Raw genomic sequence first — 21,723 nt, 5'->3', positions numbered from 1 at the left:
ATAAATCTGGAGTTAACAAGCAGAATCTTTAGGAGAGAGAAAACCTGAAGAAAAGTTGCTTCTGGAATCTGACTTTCTTTCTCTCCTAAGTGCATGCCTTGCTGGTCAGAATGAGTGAAAAGAGGAAATACTCTGTCCTTGGCAGATATCAGGTCCCCAGTCTCCTGCCACAGCTACCTTGCCTTGCTCCTGCTATAGGCTTTTTTTTTTAAGATTTTATTTATTCATGAGAGACACAGAGAAAAGCAGCTCCATGCAGGGAGCCTGATGCAGAACTCCATCCTGGGACTCTAGGATCATGCCCTGGGCTGAAGGCAGGTGCTAAACCGCTGAGCCACCCAGGGATCCCCCTGCTATAGACTTCTTGAACCTCAGACCCTGCAGCTTCTCCGGTCCCTGGCCAGCCTCCCCATCTCTGGCCTGTGACTACAGGTGAGTCTCCATCACTCTCTTCCAGCTTCCTAATTCAAGGCCCTCCTGCCCTTGAATGGTGTCACCCGGATTGTACCGGAAAGTCCATGTGATGCTGTTTCTGCTTTTTAAACAGGAATGGCCGTCATGCATATTACATATCTTTTTTTTTTTTACATGTATGGCATTCTTATACCCATTTAAGTGTATTCATGGGGGTGTTAGGTTGTAGTAGCCAGCTCTGTGTGATCTCAGTCAAGTCACTAAATCTTTTTTTAGCCCATTTCTATATTTATTAAAAGAGTTGGTCACTAAGGGTTCTTCCAGCCCTGAAATCAATGAATGTGAGGAAATGTGTCCACATAGTTAAACCTACGCAAATAATGATGGTAAATGACTCAACTCTGATTATTGATTTGGCCTTCGGTGTCAAGTTTATTATTTGTCTCTGAGATTCTTGGGTTCTGATTGGATCTTGGTGTCCTCTGGTGAAATTTGACTTTTTTTTTTAAGATTTTATTTATTCATGAGAGACAGAGAGAGAGAGAGAGGCAGAGACACAGGCAGAGGGAGAAGCAGGCTCCATACAGGGAGCCTGATGCAGGACTTGATTCCGGGCCTCCAGGATCACGCACTGGGCTGAAGGCGGCGCTAAGCCACTGAGCCACGCGGTCTGCCCGAAATTTGACTTTTTTGACATCATTTCCTGTCTACTTGTCCACAGTCTTGTATGTTGCTTGTTGATGAGAACTTTCTTCAGTCTCGTTTGTGTAGGAGAAATCTCCCAAAGGAAGAATTTTTAAAAATTCATAGTCTGCCTGCCCTGAGGCTGCTCATTCTTTGGTCAGCAGTGGAGGTGGTTAGAGGCTCAAGACGATCATGAGCCAAGTGTTTACATTTTACCAACCCTCAGCCAATTTCTCCTGGATTTGTCTGCCAGTAAACTTGTGCTACATCCTCCCATAACTTCACTAGGGACTGTTGGAAATTATAACCATTTTGGAGCACTTTGACATCTATAAAATTGTTTGAGAAGCACCACGGAGGCAAAAGGGAGAAAGCTTCTCAGACTGTCATGTTGGTCTAAAGAAAAAGGTTACTTTGCTCACTGGAGGAGACCATCTCCTTCATCTCTATATTTTGGGGATTAAAAAGTACTTGGTATTTCATTATCTGGCCCAATAAAATTATCCACCCAAGTCATTGTTTAACCAGCTATAATAAGTCTTTTGTGTGTATTTGAGAGAAAAAAATGAATCTAATCTGTCTGCATCTAATCTCCTTCCAGAGGGAAGGTAATTAGCCCTTACAGGGATGATTTCATATTTATCTAAAGCCAGCTGTCTCTCACTTCCTTTCTGTGACGCATTTGCTTTTCAATTAAAAAAATAGTTAAGAAATTAGTTCTAAAAAAAGCTAATTTGAAAAAAAAAAAGTCCAAGATATACTGTTAAATAGAAAATGTCCAAATGGGCAGAGTAGTATTTTAAAGTATGCCATGAGGGTTTTCAAAAGGGGAGAATGAGAGAGAAAGATGTTCTTATAGGCCCAGAACATTTCTGAAATAACCTACAAAGAAGTATGGTTACCCCAGTGGAATGGGAGGAGGGTGGATCAGAAATACAAGGAGGGCAGAAACTTCTTTTTGCTTTATATTCCTATACAGTTTGGTTTTTTAACCACGTGTTTTTAATGCTTTATTTAAAAAAAAACTAGTTAAATCTGTGTGTGCAAAACTCATTATTCCACCACACACAAACATTTTTAGGTAATTTACTGCCTAAGAGTCTAGAACCTTTGTTTTGACAAGCCAGGAATCCAAGGCATGGGTCTTTTTATTTTTCATATGCTGCTTAGTACTTTTGAGCTTTCCTAACCTCTTAAATGCTGTCGAAGCAAGATATGCTTAAGTATATTAGCCATTTTCTCTGCATTGTATACTTTTTTAAATGGAGCATAAGGGAACAGAGTTTTATCTTAAGCACATTTGCTAAACCACAGCAGTAACTGTGGCTTGTTCTTCCTCTCTGCCAATTATAACTCTCAGGTGGATGGCCTATCGGGGTTGGTACCATCATAAATCAATAACAATTGTCAAAAATGTTTTCTGTTAGATAATCATGTTAGAGATTTTTTTTAAAAGAATGTTTTTCATTGCAGCAGAAAATATCGGGGGGGGGGGGGACTTGCTCCTGCAGAAATTTGGTATGTCCTTGGAACGACTGCCTAGGAGATTTTAAGTCCACTGTTTCTTCTCCTGGTCCAAGAAAAAGAATATCTCAGCGTTTCACTATCTCATAAGGGTAGGACCTAGCAACAAGGAAATACAGGGTTTCAGTTTTCCTACTACTGCTCAATCCTCTTCCATCGATTTTCCAGCAATTCTTCAGTGAGCCTGAGGAAGCAGAGAAGGTGTGTATTGTGGGGAAGAGTGTTTGGACAGGATGGACAAGGGGGTGGGGTACACAGCTGGGGGAGTCAAGAGTAGAAAGGGATTCACAGTCTCTAAGATGATGTTTTTAATGAGGCCCATGATGAGTAACCAGAGACCAGCTGCAGATGTGGCAAACACATTTCAAAATTTGGTCATCTTCTACTTTCGGATTAGTTACGTTGCAGCTGATCTCAAATATAGCAAGATCCTAACACTTAAGTTGCCCATAAGCAGTGTGCATCGTTTCTCCCGGTTTCTCCCATAGCTGTTAATCAAGATTCTAGGTTGTAGATGTGATGCTTATAAAGAGCTAGCCCAAGGGGCCCAGTCCAGGGCAGCACTGAATCCATTCCATACAATTAAAAAAATAATAAGGAAATACAAGTCCTCTGTGTATATTTCTCAACTACTATAAAGCCCCTAAGTTTTTTTAAATCTTTTCTTCTTATTGTCCTCATAGAGCACAGATACTCCTGTCCCTTTCCTCTCCAGGATCCTTCCTCTTTTTCAGCTCTTTGCTGTGAAATCTGACCACTCAAGACTTTCCCTTTGAAGAAGGGAGAGAGAAGCCAGAAATCTCTCCAGCTGTAGGGCAGAGGTGGGGGAGGGCAGGCTGGGAGCACTCAGGCATTAACCACACTGCCCCATCACTGCAGCAGGAGCCTGTTACTCCCTTGGGATTCAGTATAATTATTTTCATTTTGAATGGGGGAAAAAAATGTGCCCTGTAAACGATTTGGGGCTGGGGGCAGGGCTTACATTCAAAGTCCACAGACCAGGATCTGGACTTTTCTCACCTTGTGAGTTCACAATGAGAACTGGAGAGTTTGTGAGGAGGGCAGCAAGCTTCAGGAATGGGTGTCCACCTGCAGAGATAGACAAGCTCCGGGTCTGAAGGCACTCTCCAATGCACCACCAGCCCCTTTTTTCCTGCTGGCTCTAACTACGAAGCACATTGCTTACAGTCCTGCCTGTGGGTGGAGCTTGGAGCTGAGAAATGCGAGGGGGATGGAGAGAGGTAGGAAACAGCAGTGTGACTCAGGCAGTTCTGATAGACTCTCTCTTCTGGTTCTCGCCGGCCTACCCCCCCCTGCCAGCCAAGCACCCTGCTCCAGGTTGGGTATTCACCGGTTGCATGTGACCCTATCAGCTCTGACAAGTGGGGAGCTCTGGTCTGGCTACGTCCTCTGTTCACCAAAGCCGGCAGATCTCCAAGTTGTCTTCAAGACTGGCTTCCTTCATGTAAAATGCGGAGAAAATATAAAATTTTCTTTACAAGTTTCTCAGCAGGATTCAATGAAGTAAAGTCTTTGAAAGGGTGCTCTGAGCTACAAAGTGTTACAGAAATGTCATTTTATAATTTTGTAAATATCTACTTTATGTATAAAGTGCCCCCCACTAGATTTCAGATTATTTCACAGATTCTTAACCTGTTATGTATAAACCTATATAACATATATATTGTGTTAATATATATTAAAAAATAGGGGTGCCTGGCAGACTAGTTGGTAGAGCATGCAACTCTTAATCTCAGGGTTGTGAGTTCAAGCCCCACGTTGGGTATAGAAATTAAAATATTAAAATTTTTTAAGAATAAATGCTAATATATACACAATTCAGATGCTTTTAGCTCAAATCACATCATTGGGAAATAGGAGTGATTGATATTAGTCATATAACTACAAGGTGGATGTTGACCTTGATTCAAATTAGAGACAGAGGATTCACCCTGAGGCTAATGACATATAAGCTTCAGGACTTTTGGATTTCATCCAAAGCCCTCTACCAAATTCTGTACTCAATCTGTGTCTTCCCTTCTAAAGAGAACCCTACATATCTTAAAAAGCATTAGGCACCACAGACCTTGCTCCCAACACTAGCATAAAGAACATCCTGTGCTTCTACATTCCAGAAGAATTTGGTGCCTCCTCTGTCTTCTCTTGATTCATCCTTCCCTCTTCACATCATTCTCTGGCATCATTTTAGCCTCTCCCCCTTTCTAAACTCAGATATACTTTCTGCTACCTCCAATTCTCTAATCCACTAACAATCACATAGCTGGGGGAACACATGTACACACACACCCACACACTCACTTCTATCAAGAGATAAATCTGGAGATCGGAAACGGCGTGTTCAAGAATAGCACCATTCATCCCAAATGACTCAGAGCTATTCCCAGTTAATGTGGAACCCTTCTGGTGAAAATGGAGCTAGGAAGAATTCTTTGATTCGCTAATGCTAGGCTTATAGATTTTCCAGGAGAGGATTCAAAAGCACTATTAATAGGAAGAAAGTGTTTTCATCATGTGATACCAGACTAAGCTGTCTCTGGAAGAAATGAAACACTCCTGGGCCAAGGTATACTTGCCCTTAAGTGATTCAGAAGGAACCTGGTCACACCCTTTCCTGGTCAAGGAACTCCCTAGAAGTACACCAGGCACCTCCTAATTCATGGGACCCAAGTTCACTCCCTAACCTCCAAAACACACACACACACACACACACACACACACACACACACACACTCACTCCAGAACCAAGAAAGGAACATCAGGCTGATGGCCAGAGTGATAAATACTTGGAAAGACAGGAAGGGATAGGTCCTAACCTGTTGGAAGGATTGGAATTTCCATTTTTTTAAAGATTTATTTTATTTATTTGGGAGAGAAGAGGGAAAGTGCACATAAGCAGGGTGGGGGGCAGAGGGGGAGGGAGAAGCAGACTCCCCAGGGAGTGTGGAGCCCAGTGCGGGGCTCCATCTCAGGACCCTGAGATAATGACCTGAGCCAAAGGTAGATGTTTAACCAACTGAACCACCCAGGCACCCCAGGGTTGGAATTTTCAAAACAGGGGCTGGGAGACATCAGAATGGGAGTAGGTTTGAATAAAGGCAGAAGGCAGACACTCAAAAAAAAAAAAAAAAAAAGCGGGGGGGGGGGGGGGAGAGAACTGAGGACACAGGTAGTATCCATTCTATATTCTCTGAAGACCTAAACTTCACCCTATCCCACCCTCAGCGGCAGGAGGAAAAGACTAAGTCAGATGAAGGCAAAGCTTCCAGCCCTCCTGACTGCTTTAGGTGGCTTACTGGACATTTCACTAAAAGCACAGTTGAAACCCTACCCCTACCCCAACCCCCACTGGAGCTAGCTGAATTAGACCTCGAAGGTTTCTGGAACCTGTAAATGTTGCCTTATAGGGAAAAAGTAACTTTGCCAATATGATAAGGACCTTGAGATGTGATTAAGGGTATTATCCTGGATTAATTGGGTGGGATCTAAATGCAATCACATGTAGCCTAATGAGACTGAAGCAGATCTTAAAAGTTCTCATCACAGGGGCACCTGGGTGACTCACTTGGCTAAGCATCTGACTCAGTTCAGGTCTTGGTATCAAGGTCATGAGTTCAAACCCTCATCAGGCTCCATGCTGGGCGTGGAGCCTACATTAAAAAAAAAAGTTCTCATAAGGAAAAAAAATTATAACCATATATGGTGATGAATGTTAGCTCAACTATTGTGGTGATCACATATATCATACATATATGTCCCTACATACATCAACTCATATTGTACGCCTAAAACTATGTTATTAGTCATTATGTCATATATTAGTCATATATGTCAAATATGTCAATTTAAGGAGCAAAAAAAAAAGGCTGAGGGAGATTTTGCACCCACAAAAGAGAAGGTGACATGAAGACAGAATAGAGGCACTTGAAGATGGAAGTGATATGTGCACAAGCCAAAGAATGCTGGCTGTCACCAGAAGCTCCATGAGGCAAGGAATGGGAGCAGGGCCCTCCTGCCCTGTAGGGAACTGTATTAATTAGGGTTGTCATACAAATCTCCACAAATTTGGTGGCTTAAATCAACAGAGATTTATCTTGTCCCAGTTCTGGAGACCGGAAGTACACAAAGTGTTAGCAGGATTGCTTCCTGTGGGAGGCTCTGAGGGAGAACCTTGTCTGGGCCTCTTTCCTGCTTTCTGGTGGCTTCTGTGATCTTTGGCACTCCTTGGCTTGTACCTGTGTACCTCTAGTCTCTGCCTCTGCCTTCCCATGGATCTTTATATAGCCTGCTTCCCTGCATCTCTGTGTATCTTCTCCTTTTCTGGCTTTTATAAGGGTGGGCGTTGTTGGGTGATCTCATCCAGACATCTTTAATTACATCTGCAAAGACCCTATTTCCAAATCAGGTCACATTCACAGGTACTGAGTGGCCCTACTACAGGGCCAGTGGCCCCCTCTATCCTACTCAGGAAATTATAGAGAACTCTAGCAATCATCTAGCCTAATGAAGAGTTGGCAACTTGTCTAGGATTGGGCACAAATCTCTGACATCAGGCCTCATGGAAACCAACCTTGGAAGTTCTAATCCAGTGTGATTCCCAACACCACACACCACCTAGGGCAACCTGGGGGGCTCAGCGGTTTAGTGCTGCCTTCAGCCCAGGGCGTGATCCTGAGTCCCTAGGATCAAGTCCCACATCGGGCTCCCTGCATGGAGCCTGCTTCCACCTCTTCCTGTGTCTCTGCCTTTCTCTCTCTCTCTCTCTCTCTCTCTCTCTCTCTGATAAATAAAATCTTTAAAAACAAAAAACAACACACCACCTAGCCTCTCAGTAATTCCCTACCTAGGAGTGATTTCATTTACAATCAGCTTCAAATATATACCTCATCAATCTTCACACAACTCCTTTTGGTGAAAAAGACAAACATACTATACACATTAAAACCAGGGCTTCATATCATCGAAGGGGAAGATTTCTTGAAAGCTGACTTTACATCCCGAAGCAGCTATTCTGATGTTTCAGAATATAGAAGATTCTTTACACTGGAGGTATGATAATCACCTTATAGTTCTCAAGGCATTCTCTAGTTCTAAGATCTTTATATGTGTTATCTTATTTGAGACAACGGATACCCTCAAGATGTCTCGTGGAACTTCAGTCAGCAGAGTCCATTCACCATGGTGTATGTTTGGAAGGAAGGGGAGGACCATTTATGAGGTCTGTGTAGCCACTGCCTCTTGTATAATACTCACCTTAGGTTTGAAATCTCTTATTTGGGTCTGTGACTTCTCTATGACACTTGTAAGTCATCGAGCATTTGTCACGCACTGTGCTTGTCCTTGCCCTGCTCACTTTTGTCAGTTTCCTGGGGCTGCTGTAACCAGCTCCCACAAACTAGGTGGTTTAAAACAGAAATCTATTCCCTCACAGTTCTGAAGGTTAGAAGTCCAAAATCAGGGTGTTGGCAGGGCTGTGTCTCTCTGAAGGCTGTAGGGAAGGATCCTTCCTTGTGTCTTCCTAGTTTCCGGTGACTTCCGGCCATCCTTGGCACTTCTTGGCTGGCAGCTGTGTTACTGCAGTCTCTGCCACCATGGTCACATGGCCTTTATCCCTCTCTAATCCAGTATGACATCCTCTTAACAACTAATTACATCTGCTAAAAGCCTTATTTCCAAATAAGGTCGCATTCATAGATTCTTCGTGGACATGAATTTTGGTGGGACACAATTCAGCTAAGTACATTTGCCAAAGGAACATTTGTAGGTCTCTTTCACTGCCTTCCCCCCCCCCTTTTTTTTTCCATTTTATTCATTTATCTCAGAGAGAGAGCATAATTGAGGGGGAGAGACAGAGGGAGAAGCAGACTCTCTGCTGAGCAGGGAGCCTGATGTGGGGCTCTATCCCAGGACCCTGAGACCATGACCTGAGCTGAAAGCAGATGCTTCATCAACTGAGCCAGCCACCCAGACACCCCTCATTGCCCCTTTTCTTTTTTTTTTTTTAAGATTTTATTTATTCATGAGACGCAGAGAGAGAGAGAGAGAGAGAGAGAGAGGCAGAGACACAGGCTCCCTCCATGCAGGGAGCCTGACGTGGGACTCGATTCTGGGTCTCCAGGATCACACCCTCAGCTGAAGGCAGCAGGGCCACCGGGGCTGCCCTGCCCCTTTTAACACATCAATTCCTTATGTCATTTCAAAAGAAAAAGGCATAAAGCGTGTAACAGAAACCTGTATGAATTAATTGTATTGTTTCCTTCTATTTTTAGAGAGTAAAGATATTTTTCTCTTAAGGTAAAACATCAGCCATGAGGGAAAGACAGCCGCCAACTTATTAAAGTGTGATTATTAAAGTGTGATTACTACACCCTCTGTTCCAGGAGTATATGCTGTAAGTTATCTGGTACCTGCACTGCCATTCCTTCCTTGCCCTCAAGAAGGGTCCCATCTCAGCCAGGCCATCTATCTGTGATGACATACCTAGAGCTTTCAGAGTTGTACCAAGCAGATCTTGAGGTTGATGGCTCTGCCACCTGTTCTCCTCCACGCCTTCCCACTGCCCTTCGAGGTGAGCTCCAGAGTACGAAAGGACTGTGGCCAGTACCCAGCTGTATTAGCAACTCAGCCTCCCATTAGAAAAGGCTACTGACTGGGTGGCTTAAACAATAGAAATTTCTTTTTTGTGGAGGCTGGAAGTCGAAGATCAACACGTCGTCAGGGTTGATTTCTTCCAAGGCTTGTAATTGGCCGCCTTCTCACTGTGTCCTCATATGATTATCTCTCTGCCATGTGTTAGATGTGTCCTAATCTCCTCTTCTTATAAGGACATCAGTCATACGGGATTACAGCCCACCCATATGACCTCATTTTACCTTAATTACCTCTTTAAAGACCCTATCTCTAAATACAGTGACAGTCTGAGCAATTCAATATAAGAATTGGTAGGAGGTAGGGTGGACATAATTCAGCCCATAATAACAAAGATCTCTTCAGCTTACTTACTCTTCTTCCCATCACTCCTAGCCACTCTTGGGGGTCCATCCAGTCACCCTCCAAGATGTGGAATGTTTTCTCTAAGTATATATATATATATGACATATATAAACCAGATACTTGCAACAATCGACCTATGATTGATATATTTTGTGAAGTTCTTGTATTATTGAGAATACCTATTTAAAAATAATCATTTCAGGATACTTGAGTGGCTCAGTTGGTTGAGCGGCTTCCTTTGGCTCGGGTCATGATCCTGCAATCCCCAGGTGGAGCCCCTCACTGGGATTCCCACTCAATGGGGAGTCTGCTTCTCCCTCTGCCCCTCACCCCACCCATGCTCTCTTTCTCTCACGCTCTCTCAAATAAAGAAAATCTTTTTAAAAAATGATCATTTCAGAGACATATTGCAAATATTAACTGAGAAAATGGAAAAAAACAGAGTCAGGAAATTTAGTTCCATTATTAATCTAATTGAAAACAACAGGTTTGCTCCATTCTAAAAATAGCACCAAGTGTCTGAGTGAGCCAGATGACTGAGAATAATCACAGTTTTTTAGAGAAATCATAAAATCCTCAATCATAACTAAGACCTAATTTGAGACAGAGTCTTCTTAGAACACACAAAAAAGGTAAGCAATGGGCAACAAAAAGTCTAAATTTCAGAGACAGAATTAGAGCCAACGGGTTGTGTGTACAGAAGAATAAGACAAAACAACTATTCATATTTTTCTTTAGGGCTTGAGGAGAAAGAGCATTAGTAATGCTCCAGAAAAGAGTTAACAGTGAAGCTGTGAAGTGAGCATGCAAAAATTATCCCTACCTCCAGGACAAAGGATTCCTATTTCAACAGGTAAATCAAAACCTTTTTTGGAGTTAGAAAGTATGAGACCAGCAAGCTTATCACTAATGAGGATGTAATTAAACAAAGGGTCCTTTCTCAGGTCATCAGCTTAGTGTCCATTCCATGCTCTATGTGACTCTCTGTAGCCATAAGAGATGTTAAAAAAAAAAAAAGATTTAAAATGTACTTAGAAAACTCCTTTTTCCAAATAAATGATTTTGGAGGGTTAAAAAAATATGAGATCAACAGGATTTATATAAATTTATCAATTTCACATATTAAACAACAAAAAGCATAATCTGTAGAATTGTTGAAACACTGTATTGTACACCTGCAACTAATATAACATTGTATGTTAACTATACTGGAATTAAAATAGAAAAAGAAACACACAAATATACCAAAAATTTAAACTCCTCTTTACAACCTAACAAGGGAATATCGTCAATCAAAATATCCTTCATTCTATCTTTTAAAAAATATTTTATTTATTTAAGAGAGAGTGTGTGTGTGTGAGAGAGAGCATAAGCAGTGGAGAGGGAGAAGCAGGCTTCCTATCAAGCAGGGAGCCTGATGCCAGCTGGATCCCTCCTTGATCTCGTAGGACCCTGGCTGGGATCATGACCTGAGCCGAAGGTAGCCGCTTACCTAACTGAGCCATCCAGGCACTCCTCAAAATATCCTTCTCTGCTACAAATCTATGCATGGATTGAAATAAATAGCTGACTTCCTGATAGAATGAGAAAATAACACCTTTGCCTAGGTGAGGAATCACAGTGACATCAGAATATGAATTATTATCAGGTACCAAAGGGAAGATGTTTTTAGGGAAAAGATATGAACAAGTTCTGAGAAAAGTCCATAAAAAAAAAGGAGGGGGCATCTGGGTGGCTCAGTCTGTTAAGTGTCTGCCTTCAACTCAGGTCATGATCTTGGGGCCCTAGGATCAAATCCCACATTGGGCTCTCTGCTCAGTGGGGAGTCTGCTTCTCTCTCTTCTTTTCCCTCTGTGCTCTCCTCCCCCCACCAAATAAATAAGTAAATAAATAAATAAATAAAATCTAAAAGAAAAAAAGAGGAGGGAAAGAAAGATAATAATGTTCCCTCTGATTTTCCACAGCAGCCCTTAGAGCTCAAATTACTTAAAAGATATATTTTTATTCTGAAGTAGTAGGAGGTAAGTGTAAGCAGCGTTTACAGATGGTTTTCATGATGCCTGGGTTCTCCTGCCAGGATCTCTAGTCCTGGATGGAGCAGCACAGAAGAGGACCTATAGAGAGAATGTCTCTCTTCATCCTAAAAGCATCCCCCAATCCAAATATATATTGTTTTAACATCAAAATACCATAGAAAATCCTATAAAATTATTATTATTAACATTAAAATTTCCATCAGAAATCTTGAAGCTATTGAGAGCAAGAATTAGTCCTATTCTATGGACTAAAATAATAAAGGGGACTGAATGATGTGGTCATTTGGTCAGGGTATTAGTTTCTTAGGGCCAAAGTACCACACACTGGGTAGCTTAAAGCAACAGGACTTTATTCTCTCACAACTTGTGAAGGCTAGAGGTTCAAAATCAAGGTGTTGACAAGGCCACACTCCCTCTGAAGGCTCTAGGGGGAAATCCCTCCTTGACTTTTTCAGCTTCTGGGGGTTGCTGGCCATCCTCAATATTCCTTGGCTTATAAGATGCATCACTCCGCTCTCTGCCTCCATTGTCCCTGTGTGTCTGTGTCCAAATTTTCCTCCTCTTACAAAGACACCAGCCATTGGATTAGGCCTCTAGTATGACTTTGTCTTAACTTGGTTATATCTACAGAGACCCTATTTCCAAATAAGGTCATCTTCACAGGTACCAGGGGTCAGGATTTAAATATACCTTTTGAGAGGATACAATTCAACCCACAAGAGTCATTTTAAGAAGACGGAATTGCTATCCAGGGGTAAATATACCCCAAACCACCAAAGGCCATGTCTCTCCAGGCAAAAAAGGAAACAACACTGTGTTTACTGGTGAAATGACCCAGGATCTCTCTCTGAATGAGCTCTAAGAGTTCTTCCCATCTCTAAGATTCATGACTCTGTGACTTGAAACTTATTGTCTATAGATAGATAGAGTCTATCTATAATGTGACTTTTCCATTACAAAAATTTCACATTCCTATTCCGAAAGCTGAGAACAGTGTTTTTCCAAGAGAACTTCTTCCAAAATGGGATGCCCTATTCTAAATGATTCATCTATCCTTTAGAATGAAAGGAGAAGGAGGTCCACAGAGGGAAAAACAAAATAAAATGGACATTTTGAGCTTCCATTCTGCATAAGAGTCTGTTATAGGCACCATCAGCCTACTTAAGGTCATGTACACAATCACCACCATTTAGGGATGTGGAAGATGAGTGGCAGAGCACATGAGAACTTGCCAGGGTCTTATAGGCCCTAAGAAGGTAAAGAGTAAGCTAAAGACAGATAGGTGCATCCTTCTTTTGACCCCAGGAGCAAGACAACTGGGGCTAGAGAGAGGTGGAGAGAGAGTAGGGTGGGAAAGGCTTGGAATGGACATGTCCTTCCTTCCCTCTGAACCAAGCAATGGTTTGCTTAGGAGCTGCTATTTCTGTTTGTGCGGTGTTGCCACTGACTGACCAAGAGAACCAGAGTAAGCCTCTCACACAACACCCCACAACAGGGGCCCATTGTCATGTGAGTCACGTGTTGTGAGCTAAGCATTATTTTCCTCAACTGTACCATGCTTTGTTTTAAGGCTGGAGGAAATCATGAAATGTAATCATTCTTTCTTAGTCTGGAGGAGAACCAACAAAAATGAATGATTCATTCATGGGTGACCCTACATTGTTTCATTCTACCCCACCACATTCTTTGTCCACCTTCTCCTTAAAAGCATTTATTCTCTCAAGAACTACTATGTGGTAGTTTTAACAAGCCGATAGCTTAATGCAGTTACTAGACATTAGCTCGCTCTTTCTTTCTTTTTCTTTTTTTAGAATTGCTAAACTCTAGAGAGGCAAGTCATAATAACTCCTGAAGAGTCCTTCTTAACACAAGAGAAATATAAATGACCATATTTCTTTTTTTCTTCAGGCTTAAATAAGAAATTTCATTGGATTTATCTTTGTAGTTCAAAAAAAATTCTTGTTTACCTTCCATTTCTTCCTTTTTAACTTGTTTTACTTCTTCACTTTCTGCTCTTCTGAATTATCTTATATTGCCTTCTTTGTTCTTGGAGTTTTCTTGTTTTCTTGTGCCCTCCTTTTTTTTTTTTTCTTTTCTTTTTTTCTTTCCTAATGGTGCCAGATGTTTGACTCTCTTCTCCTTGTTGTTCTCTGTAGACTCATAAAAGCAGAACTTAAGGGAAAAAAAAAAAAAGAAATTTTCAGGTAGTTTGATGGTATCGCTTTACAAAGGGCTAAGATCTAGAGAATTTAAGGAATTCCCCAAAGTGAGGCAGTTAATTTGTGGAAGCACCCAGCACTACTACCCAGGTGTCTTGATTACCACAATATAGCATTGATTCTTTCTCTGCACCTAATTCCACATTAATATAGGAAATCTGCATATTCCTGCCATGTTTACTATCTGTGCTATGCAATAATGTCAAATCATCAGCTCTAGATTACTAAGTACAGATTTTTTAAAGTCATTCTGTGCTTAAAATTTTTGAGTCATTCCTAGGTAGATGGCAGAAGATTTCATAAACATTTGTAAAATGTGACATCTTTATCATTTAGCTTTACAAAAAAAAGAGAAATACAGACAAGAAAAAAAACAGGGAAATCTTGATACGATACTACCAACAGCAAAAGTGTTGAGAAAGTAAGAGGAAGTGAAATTATACGACTCAAAAATATACTCATGGTATACTCATAAATTTCCCTCGTGAGCACAATGGAATAATAAGGTCATAGGTCAAACAAGTCATTAGAATCAACAGACATTGTTTTCTGTTAGTTAGAATTGGACCTAATTTTCTTCAACTTTGTGTCTTTCATGGTCCTCACAGTTCTTGATGCATCATAAATGCTCAATGCATTTGTCTAATAAATGCTGGTTGAAATAGATATGTGGTCTACAGAAAGTTAAATTAATAGATTGCCTCAACTGGATTCAGGGTTCTTTTAACACCAAGATTCCATAACTCGAATTTTGAAGAGCAGCACAAAAATATTACCAATATTCTGGCATATTCTTTAATAAAAAATCCCCAGTTTTGAGTTTTCTCCATTTATCAGGTGTTGAGATGCATGTATATAATGCATGGATATGATTTGACTTCCTTGGGTGCAAGGACAGCAACCAACTCAAGCTAGCTTAAGCAAAAAAGAGAATTTATCATGTGACACAAGTGTGTTTCATGGAACCCAGTCATCACCAAATATTCCATGGTTCCTCCACATTCACCAGCCTTCCTTGTAGTCCATTTGGGGCCATGTAACTGGACCTAGCCAATGGACTATGACATGTGTCACTTTTTGGACTGAGGCAGTTATGAATGACTCTACCTATTCAAAGACATTATGCTGAGACAAATAAGCCAGTCCCAAAGGGACTAATATTGTCTGATTCCATTTGTATGGAGTACCTACAGTAGTCAGAATTTTGTTGTCAAGGGCTGGGGGGAGGGGAAAATGAAGAGTTATTGTTTAATGGGTGTGGATTTTCAGTCTGGTAAAATGAGGAAAGTTCTAGAGATGATGGTGATAGTTGTTGCACAATAATGTGAATGTATTTAATGCCACTGGACTGGATATGCAATAATGGCTAGGATGGTGAGTTTTATGCTATAGATCTCTCACCACAATAAAAAAAAAATCCAGACAAACAAAAAAGCAAGGTAGAGATAACTTGTATGGTATTGAATAAAGAGGGAGAGGAAACTATGAACATCATTGCTTATATTTTTAAAAGGAAAATAAACAACTTTTCCATTGTTAACTTTAGTGGAAAGGAGCCAATAGGGTAGAGGGAACAGGACAACAAATTAGATTTATCTAAATATACCTTGTTTTGTAGATTGGATTTTGATACTCTGCAGATACATTACATAATTATGACATTAACAATCTTAAAAAAAAAAAGAATGACTGCATCTCCTCTCTCTCTTCCTCTACTCCAGCAAACTTGCAGGTCATCTCTTCCAGATGTATGAAGGTATGAGAGAAGAAGCTGCCTGACCACTAAGGACATCAACGAGAGGCAAGAAATAAATTTGAGTTAAGCCACCAAAAACACTGTGGAAACCAGGATAGAGTGCTCTGACCAATATACCAGATGATGTGATATGTTCCGGAGCATGCCAAGCTCTTAGCTTATGTGGCTAGCATTATCTTTAACCTGAGGGCACAAATGTGGCCAAGACTCCTAGAAGCCCTGAAACCAAGAAGGAATGAGAACAATTCAGACTTCCTATCAGACTCCTCTCCTTGAACATCTGTTTTTTTTTTTCCTCATGTAGAGACCAGTGTTCTCTGTCTCTCTCTCAACATGATAAATAGTAAATTATCCCACAATTCATGCATTTATATTTCCTCCATTCAAGAGACAAGTTCAGATACTGGCTATCTTTCAGTCCTATTCTAAATCTCTGGAAGAAAGAATATTATTTGCTTAGCTTGGGTCAAGTGTCTGTACATAGTCCAGTTACAGGGTCACTGAGGGAGCGTCCTGTCACCCTCCAGACCTTGTCATGAATGGGGCAAGCAGTCTTCCAAGAGCCACCTCCGGCAGATTGCAGAAGGCATGCCCTGCAGAATGGCTCTCATGGTTAGGGTGTGGGTTCAGAGATCCAAAATTATAATGGCATAAACAAGAGAAAACTGTCTTTTCTCCTCCTTTAAAAAGCTTATATAGGCATTTTAGAATTGTATAGTGGGTATAGTGGGTTGAATAGTCTCCCAAAAATTCATATCCGCATGGAACTTCAGAATGTGACCTTATTTGGAAATAGGGTCTTTGTGGGTATAATTAGTTAAGAATCTCAGGATGAAATCAGCCTTGAATTAGGGTAAGCTCCACATTCAACGACTGGTGTCTTTATAAGAAGAGGAGAGGAGGGGCGCCTGGGTGGCCCAGTCAGTTAAGTGTCCGACTCTTGGTTTTGGCTCAGGTCATGATCTCAGGGTTGTGAGATAGAGCCCATGTGGGGCTCCCTGCTCAGTGGGGAGTCTGCCTGAAGATTCTCTCCCCCGCCCCTCCTCTCCCTCTCTCTCTCTCTCTCTCTCTCTCTCAAATAAGTAAGTAAATCTGAAAAAAAGAAGAAGAGGAGAGGGTATAGGGAGACACACAGAAAAGGCCATGTGACAAGGGGGCAGAGATTGGAGCAATGCTGCCACAAGCCAAGGAACAGCTGGGGCTCTAGAAGCTGAAAGAAGCAAGGAAAGAGCCTTCCCTAGAGTCTTCAGAGGGAACATGTCCCTGCTAATACCTTGATTTTGGACTTCTAGAACTGTGAAAGAATAAGTTTCTGTTGTTTTGAGCTACACAGTTAGTGGTGATTTGTTATGGCAGCCCACAAAATTCATACAGTGTTTCTCTGGGCGTCTGGGACCCCAGATACTTCCAGCTTCTTTTCCACCATCCATAGGAGGTGGCCCTCGTCAGCATGGTCCAAGGTGGATCTCCAGTCTTCATATCCACTGAGCAGTAGAATGGGAAGTTGGGAAAAAGGAACTCAATCCCTTCTTTTAAGGGCATATCTTGTAGTAGTTACCACCACTTATACTTACACACCACAGCCACGCCTAGTTGCAAAGGTTACTCTGAGTGGACAAAGGCTTAGCTAAAACTTAGGTTTCTATTACCAGAGAAGAAGAGGAGAAAAGATCTTGTTAGGCAATGAACAGTTTCTACCCCTATTATGAAATATTTCTAAAGGTTTTTGGGTTTTGTTTGTTTACTTCCTAGCATCATGTTTTAACAAACAAAAAAAATCTAGGACAGATTTCTGGAAATTTTGTTGTATCTGGATGTTGACTACTGGACAGGGACCAGAGAAAATCAGTGGGAAAAGCATTCCAGCTCAAGTGGCAAGCCTGAGCCTGAGCAAGCATACAGAGACCTTAGCTTAAGTTAATCACTTCTTCAGGAAAGTCTTCCCTGGCTCCTCAAATTAGGTTATATCCCTCTGTCTCACACCCACCAGCCTGAAGTTCTCCTTTGCAGCACTCACTGTGTTCATTCACATCTGCTGACTTGCTAAAGGAAAACTCATTATGGTCAGAGACTGGATCACTCACTATGTCCCCAGCACCTGGTTTAGCATCCAGCACACAGTAGGTGCTCAACAAATATTTGTGATTGAATGAGTGTGGGAACTAAGGTAGGAGAGTGCATGTTTCAGCAAGATCAAGATCGCATATGACCAATACAGAGACACATTAAGGAGTGGGCCAGAATAAAGACTAATGAGGGGTTAGGGCCAGATTTTGTGAGGGACAGGGTCTGCTAATTTTTAGAGATTTGCTTTAAGATAGTATTATAGTGGTATATAGGATCTCTTCTTTTATAATGTAAATAATAATATATTTGGTAGAACAGTGGATGGGTACAATGAGATCATAGTGCCTGGCTCATTAAAGGTACCCAGTTGACAGCAGCTACTGCTAGAGGCAGGAACACCTGGGGTACATAAATCAGTTTGCTCATTTATCTGGCAAATATTTCACGAGAGTACCAAGTGAGTCCCTGAGAGAATCACTCACTCTCCCTCTCCTCCAGGATGCACACCAATGGAATATATGTCCAAGAATCCTTAGCCAGATGGAAAACCAAAAACCAACCTTCATGCAAAGCTCCAGTAAAAGCTAGATTCAAAATATGGCTTAAACCTAAGGCCTAAGGGAGATATAGTCCTCTTCTATCTCCATTGAACTGAATGGGCAGGGCCCACAGGGCAAGGGTCACTGGACTTACCCTTCCAGTCACAGTGGAAGTGTTTGGAAAGAGAGAATGGCAGATTCCCACCCACTCCCCATTGCCCCCTGAAGAGTGGCCCTATCAAGAAGTACTAACCACACAAGAGCATCATTTGTGAATATGGGAAGTGAAAGAAGGGTGGAACCTGGGGCCTTGCCTTGAAGACCAGTTCCGTCCCTCTCACCTACCCCAGCCTCCCCAGTGACATGAGCAGTGCTGTCAGACTCATCACCTCTCCCCTGGGAGGAAGCAATTAAAGGAAAGAAGAACAGTAGTGAGATTGTTTTCTCTAATATTCTCCCAAAAGGAGAGAGAAGCAGGAACCTTCTTCCCCATGTGCTGGATCTCAAGGGAACTACAATTTCATCTGGTTGTCTCTAAGGTGCCAAGCATTCAAAAGTTGGGGAGGGTGTTCCCAGGTGAAGAAGAGGGTGTACAACAGTATGGAGCCATGAAAGAGTATGGCAAGTCCAGAAAACATTCTGTAATTATGTGTAAAGCATAGTGAGTTTGCAGAGGAAGCAACAGAATTATCTGAACAGGTGGGCAGGAACAAGACAGTGAGTCAAGACTTACTAATTCAAAGAAACATGTCTGCTATGGTCTCAATATTTGCGTCCTCCTAAAACTCATATGTTGGAATCCTGATCCCCAATGTGATGGTATTAGTAGGTGGGATTTTGAGAGGTGATGAGGTCATGAGGTGGAGCCTTCATGAGTGGGATGAGTGCCTTATAAAAGAGGCTCCACAGAGATCTCTAGTGTCTTCCACCATGTGAAGACACGGGAAGAAGTCTATAATCCAGAAGAGGGCCATCAGCCAACCATGCTGGTGCCTCAATTTAGGACTCCTAGCCTCCAGAACTGTGAGAAATAAAATTCTGTGAATTATAAGTACCCAGTCTGTGATACTTTATCATAGCAACCTGGATGGACTGAGAAAGAAATCAAAGATGAAAAGCAAACATTTTATTTATCCATGAAATACTAGAGGCATTCTCATAACTTAAGAAACAGGACAAGGAAGTCTGTTAGTCCTGATATTTGGCATTTTTCTGGAGGTTCTAGACAATGCAAAACACAATAATAATAAAAAAGAATAGGAGCCATAACAATTAGAAAAGATAAGGCAAGCTTATCATCATTTACAGATACGATTGCCTGTCCCCTGCTCTATTACAGAAACAGCTGTCATAACAAAATACCAGAGACTGGTGGCTTAAACAAAAGACATTTATTTTCTCAAGTTCTGGAGGCTGGAAGTCCACGTCCAAGGTGTCAGCAGGTTTGGATTTTCCTGAGGCCCCTCCCCTGGCTGCCATCTGTCTGTCTCCCCACATGGCCTTTTCTCTATGTGAGCTCATCTCTGGTGTCTCTTACTCTACTTAGGAAGACAGGGCCCCACCCTTATGACTTCATTTACCCTGATTATCTCTTTAGCTGCCCAAATAAAGTCACATGGAGGACCAGAGCTTTAATGTATGAATTTTGGGGTGATGCAATTCAGTTCATAGCAGAGACTCAGGTCTATGGCCATCACTGGGCTTCTGGATATCTTCTCTACTGAACTGGTCTAAGAGAGGGGAGAGAATGGGAGAGAGACAGAGACACAACTCAAACAGGCATGCTAAGCACTCCCTCCCCAGTCTCTCCACTTACCCTTGGGTGGAGTGAGTGGGGAAAAAAGGGAGCAGGTGTATTACTCTAAGGGTGGTTCTCAATGCTGGCTGCTCATTAGAATAACCTGCAAAGCTTTATCAAATTGTCAACTCCTCAACCCACAGAATTTTTTAGATGTTTGATCTGGGGGAGTCTGGGCTTGAGTACTTTTAAAAATTGAGATACACATACGACCAAGTGTAACTTTTTAAAGTTGTGTGACTATCACTGATAATCAGTTCCAGAACATTTCATCATCCTCCCGGAAAGAAGCCTCAGACCCATGAGCAGTCACTCCTCACTCCTCCTCCCCCCTACCCGCAGCAACCACCAATGTACTTTCTCTATATATAGATTTGCCTGTGGGGGACATTCATATAAATGGAATCATACAATACGTGACCTTTTGTGTACGGCTTTTTTGATGGGCTTCTGTATGTTTTAAAATCTCACTTGTTGAGTGACAGGGGTAAGCACTAGTGTGCTAGCAGAAGTCCCCTCATGGGGATGCCTGGGTGGCTCAGTGGTTGGGCATCTGCCTTTGGCTCAGGGTATTATCCCACAGTCCTAGGATGGAGTCCCACATCGGGCTCCCTGCACGGAGCCTGCTTCTCCCTCTGCCTCAGTCTCTGCCTCTCTCTCTCTCATGAATAAATAAATAAAATCTAAAAAAAAAAAAAAAAAAAAAAAAAAGTCCTCTCATGGGAAGAAGAGAACTTCCAGAAAAATTCCTTAGAGCCTCCCTCAGGGTGTGTCCACAGTAAAAGAGAGTCCCAGCAGCTCCAGCAGAAAAAGCTGGGAAAGGGTTCTGATTGGCCCAACCTGGGCCACATGTTCACCCCTTGGTCAATCACAGTGGCCATGGGAATAATCACATGATCACTCCTTTGAACTTTAGCCTAAGAAAAATGGGGAATTGCTGAAGGATTTTACACAGGGGAGGGCATAATCAGATTTAGAAACATTTACTTGTCCTAGCAGTTTAAATTACTAAGGAAAATCAATTAACCTTACGACCCAGTGTATTAAGAGTCTGACTCAATGATGCTGCTAATAAAAAAAGATATGCTTTGTTATGAAGTGAATGTTTGTGTCTCCCCAAAATTCATATGTTGAAGCCCTAGCCCCCCCCACCATGTGATGATATTTAGAGATGGAGTCTTAGGGTCACAATTAGGCTTAGATGAGATCATAAGTGTGAGCCCCCCCCCCATGATGGGATTAATGTCCTTATAAGAAGAGAGATCAGAGCTCCCTCTCCACCATGTAAGAACACACAAGAAAGCAGTTGTCTGCAAGCTGGGAGGAGCATCTTCATAGAACCCAGCCATGCTGGCATCCTGTTCTTGGACTTTCCAGCCTTTAGAGGTGTGAGAAATAAATTTCTATTGGTTAATCCACAGTATTTTGTTATGGCAGCCCAACTTGCCTAGGATATTCTTTTTTTTTTTTTAAGATTTTATTTATTTATTCAAGAGAGACACACACACGGCGGGGGGGGGGGGGCAGAGACACAGGCAGAGGGAGAAGCAGGCTCCACGCAGGGAGCCCAATGTGGGACTCGATCCTGGGTCCCCAGCATCACGCCCTGGACTGAAGGCGGCGCTAAACCACTGAGCCACCCGGGCTGCCCAACCTAGGATATTCTTTAAATCCA

The 21,723-nt window shown here is 42.0% G+C and overlaps 1 long non-coding RNA gene across 1 annotated transcript; it reads left to right on the top strand.

Annotated features, from left to right (window-relative positions):
- The first annotated feature begins 30 nt into the window (after positions 1–30).
- LOC140595594 (uncharacterized) lies at positions 31–20,463 on the top strand. Its single transcript, XR_011997307.1, has 3 exons — positions 31–432; positions 10,372–10,486; positions 15,610–20,463. It is a non-coding gene; the product is annotated as an uncharacterized lncRNA (long non-coding RNA).
- The last annotated feature ends 1,260 nt before the right edge of the window (positions 20,464–21,723 follow it).

The sequence above is a fragment of the Vulpes vulpes genome, chromosome 15 (assembly GCF_048418805.1).
Source record: "Vulpes vulpes isolate BD-2025 chromosome 15, VulVul3, whole genome shotgun sequence".
NCBI classification, from domain to species: Eukaryota; Metazoa; Chordata; class Mammalia; order Carnivora; family Canidae; genus Vulpes; species Vulpes vulpes.
The sequence above is the reverse complement of the archived record's forward strand: the minus strand, read 5'-3'. Positions and strand labels throughout refer to the sequence as shown.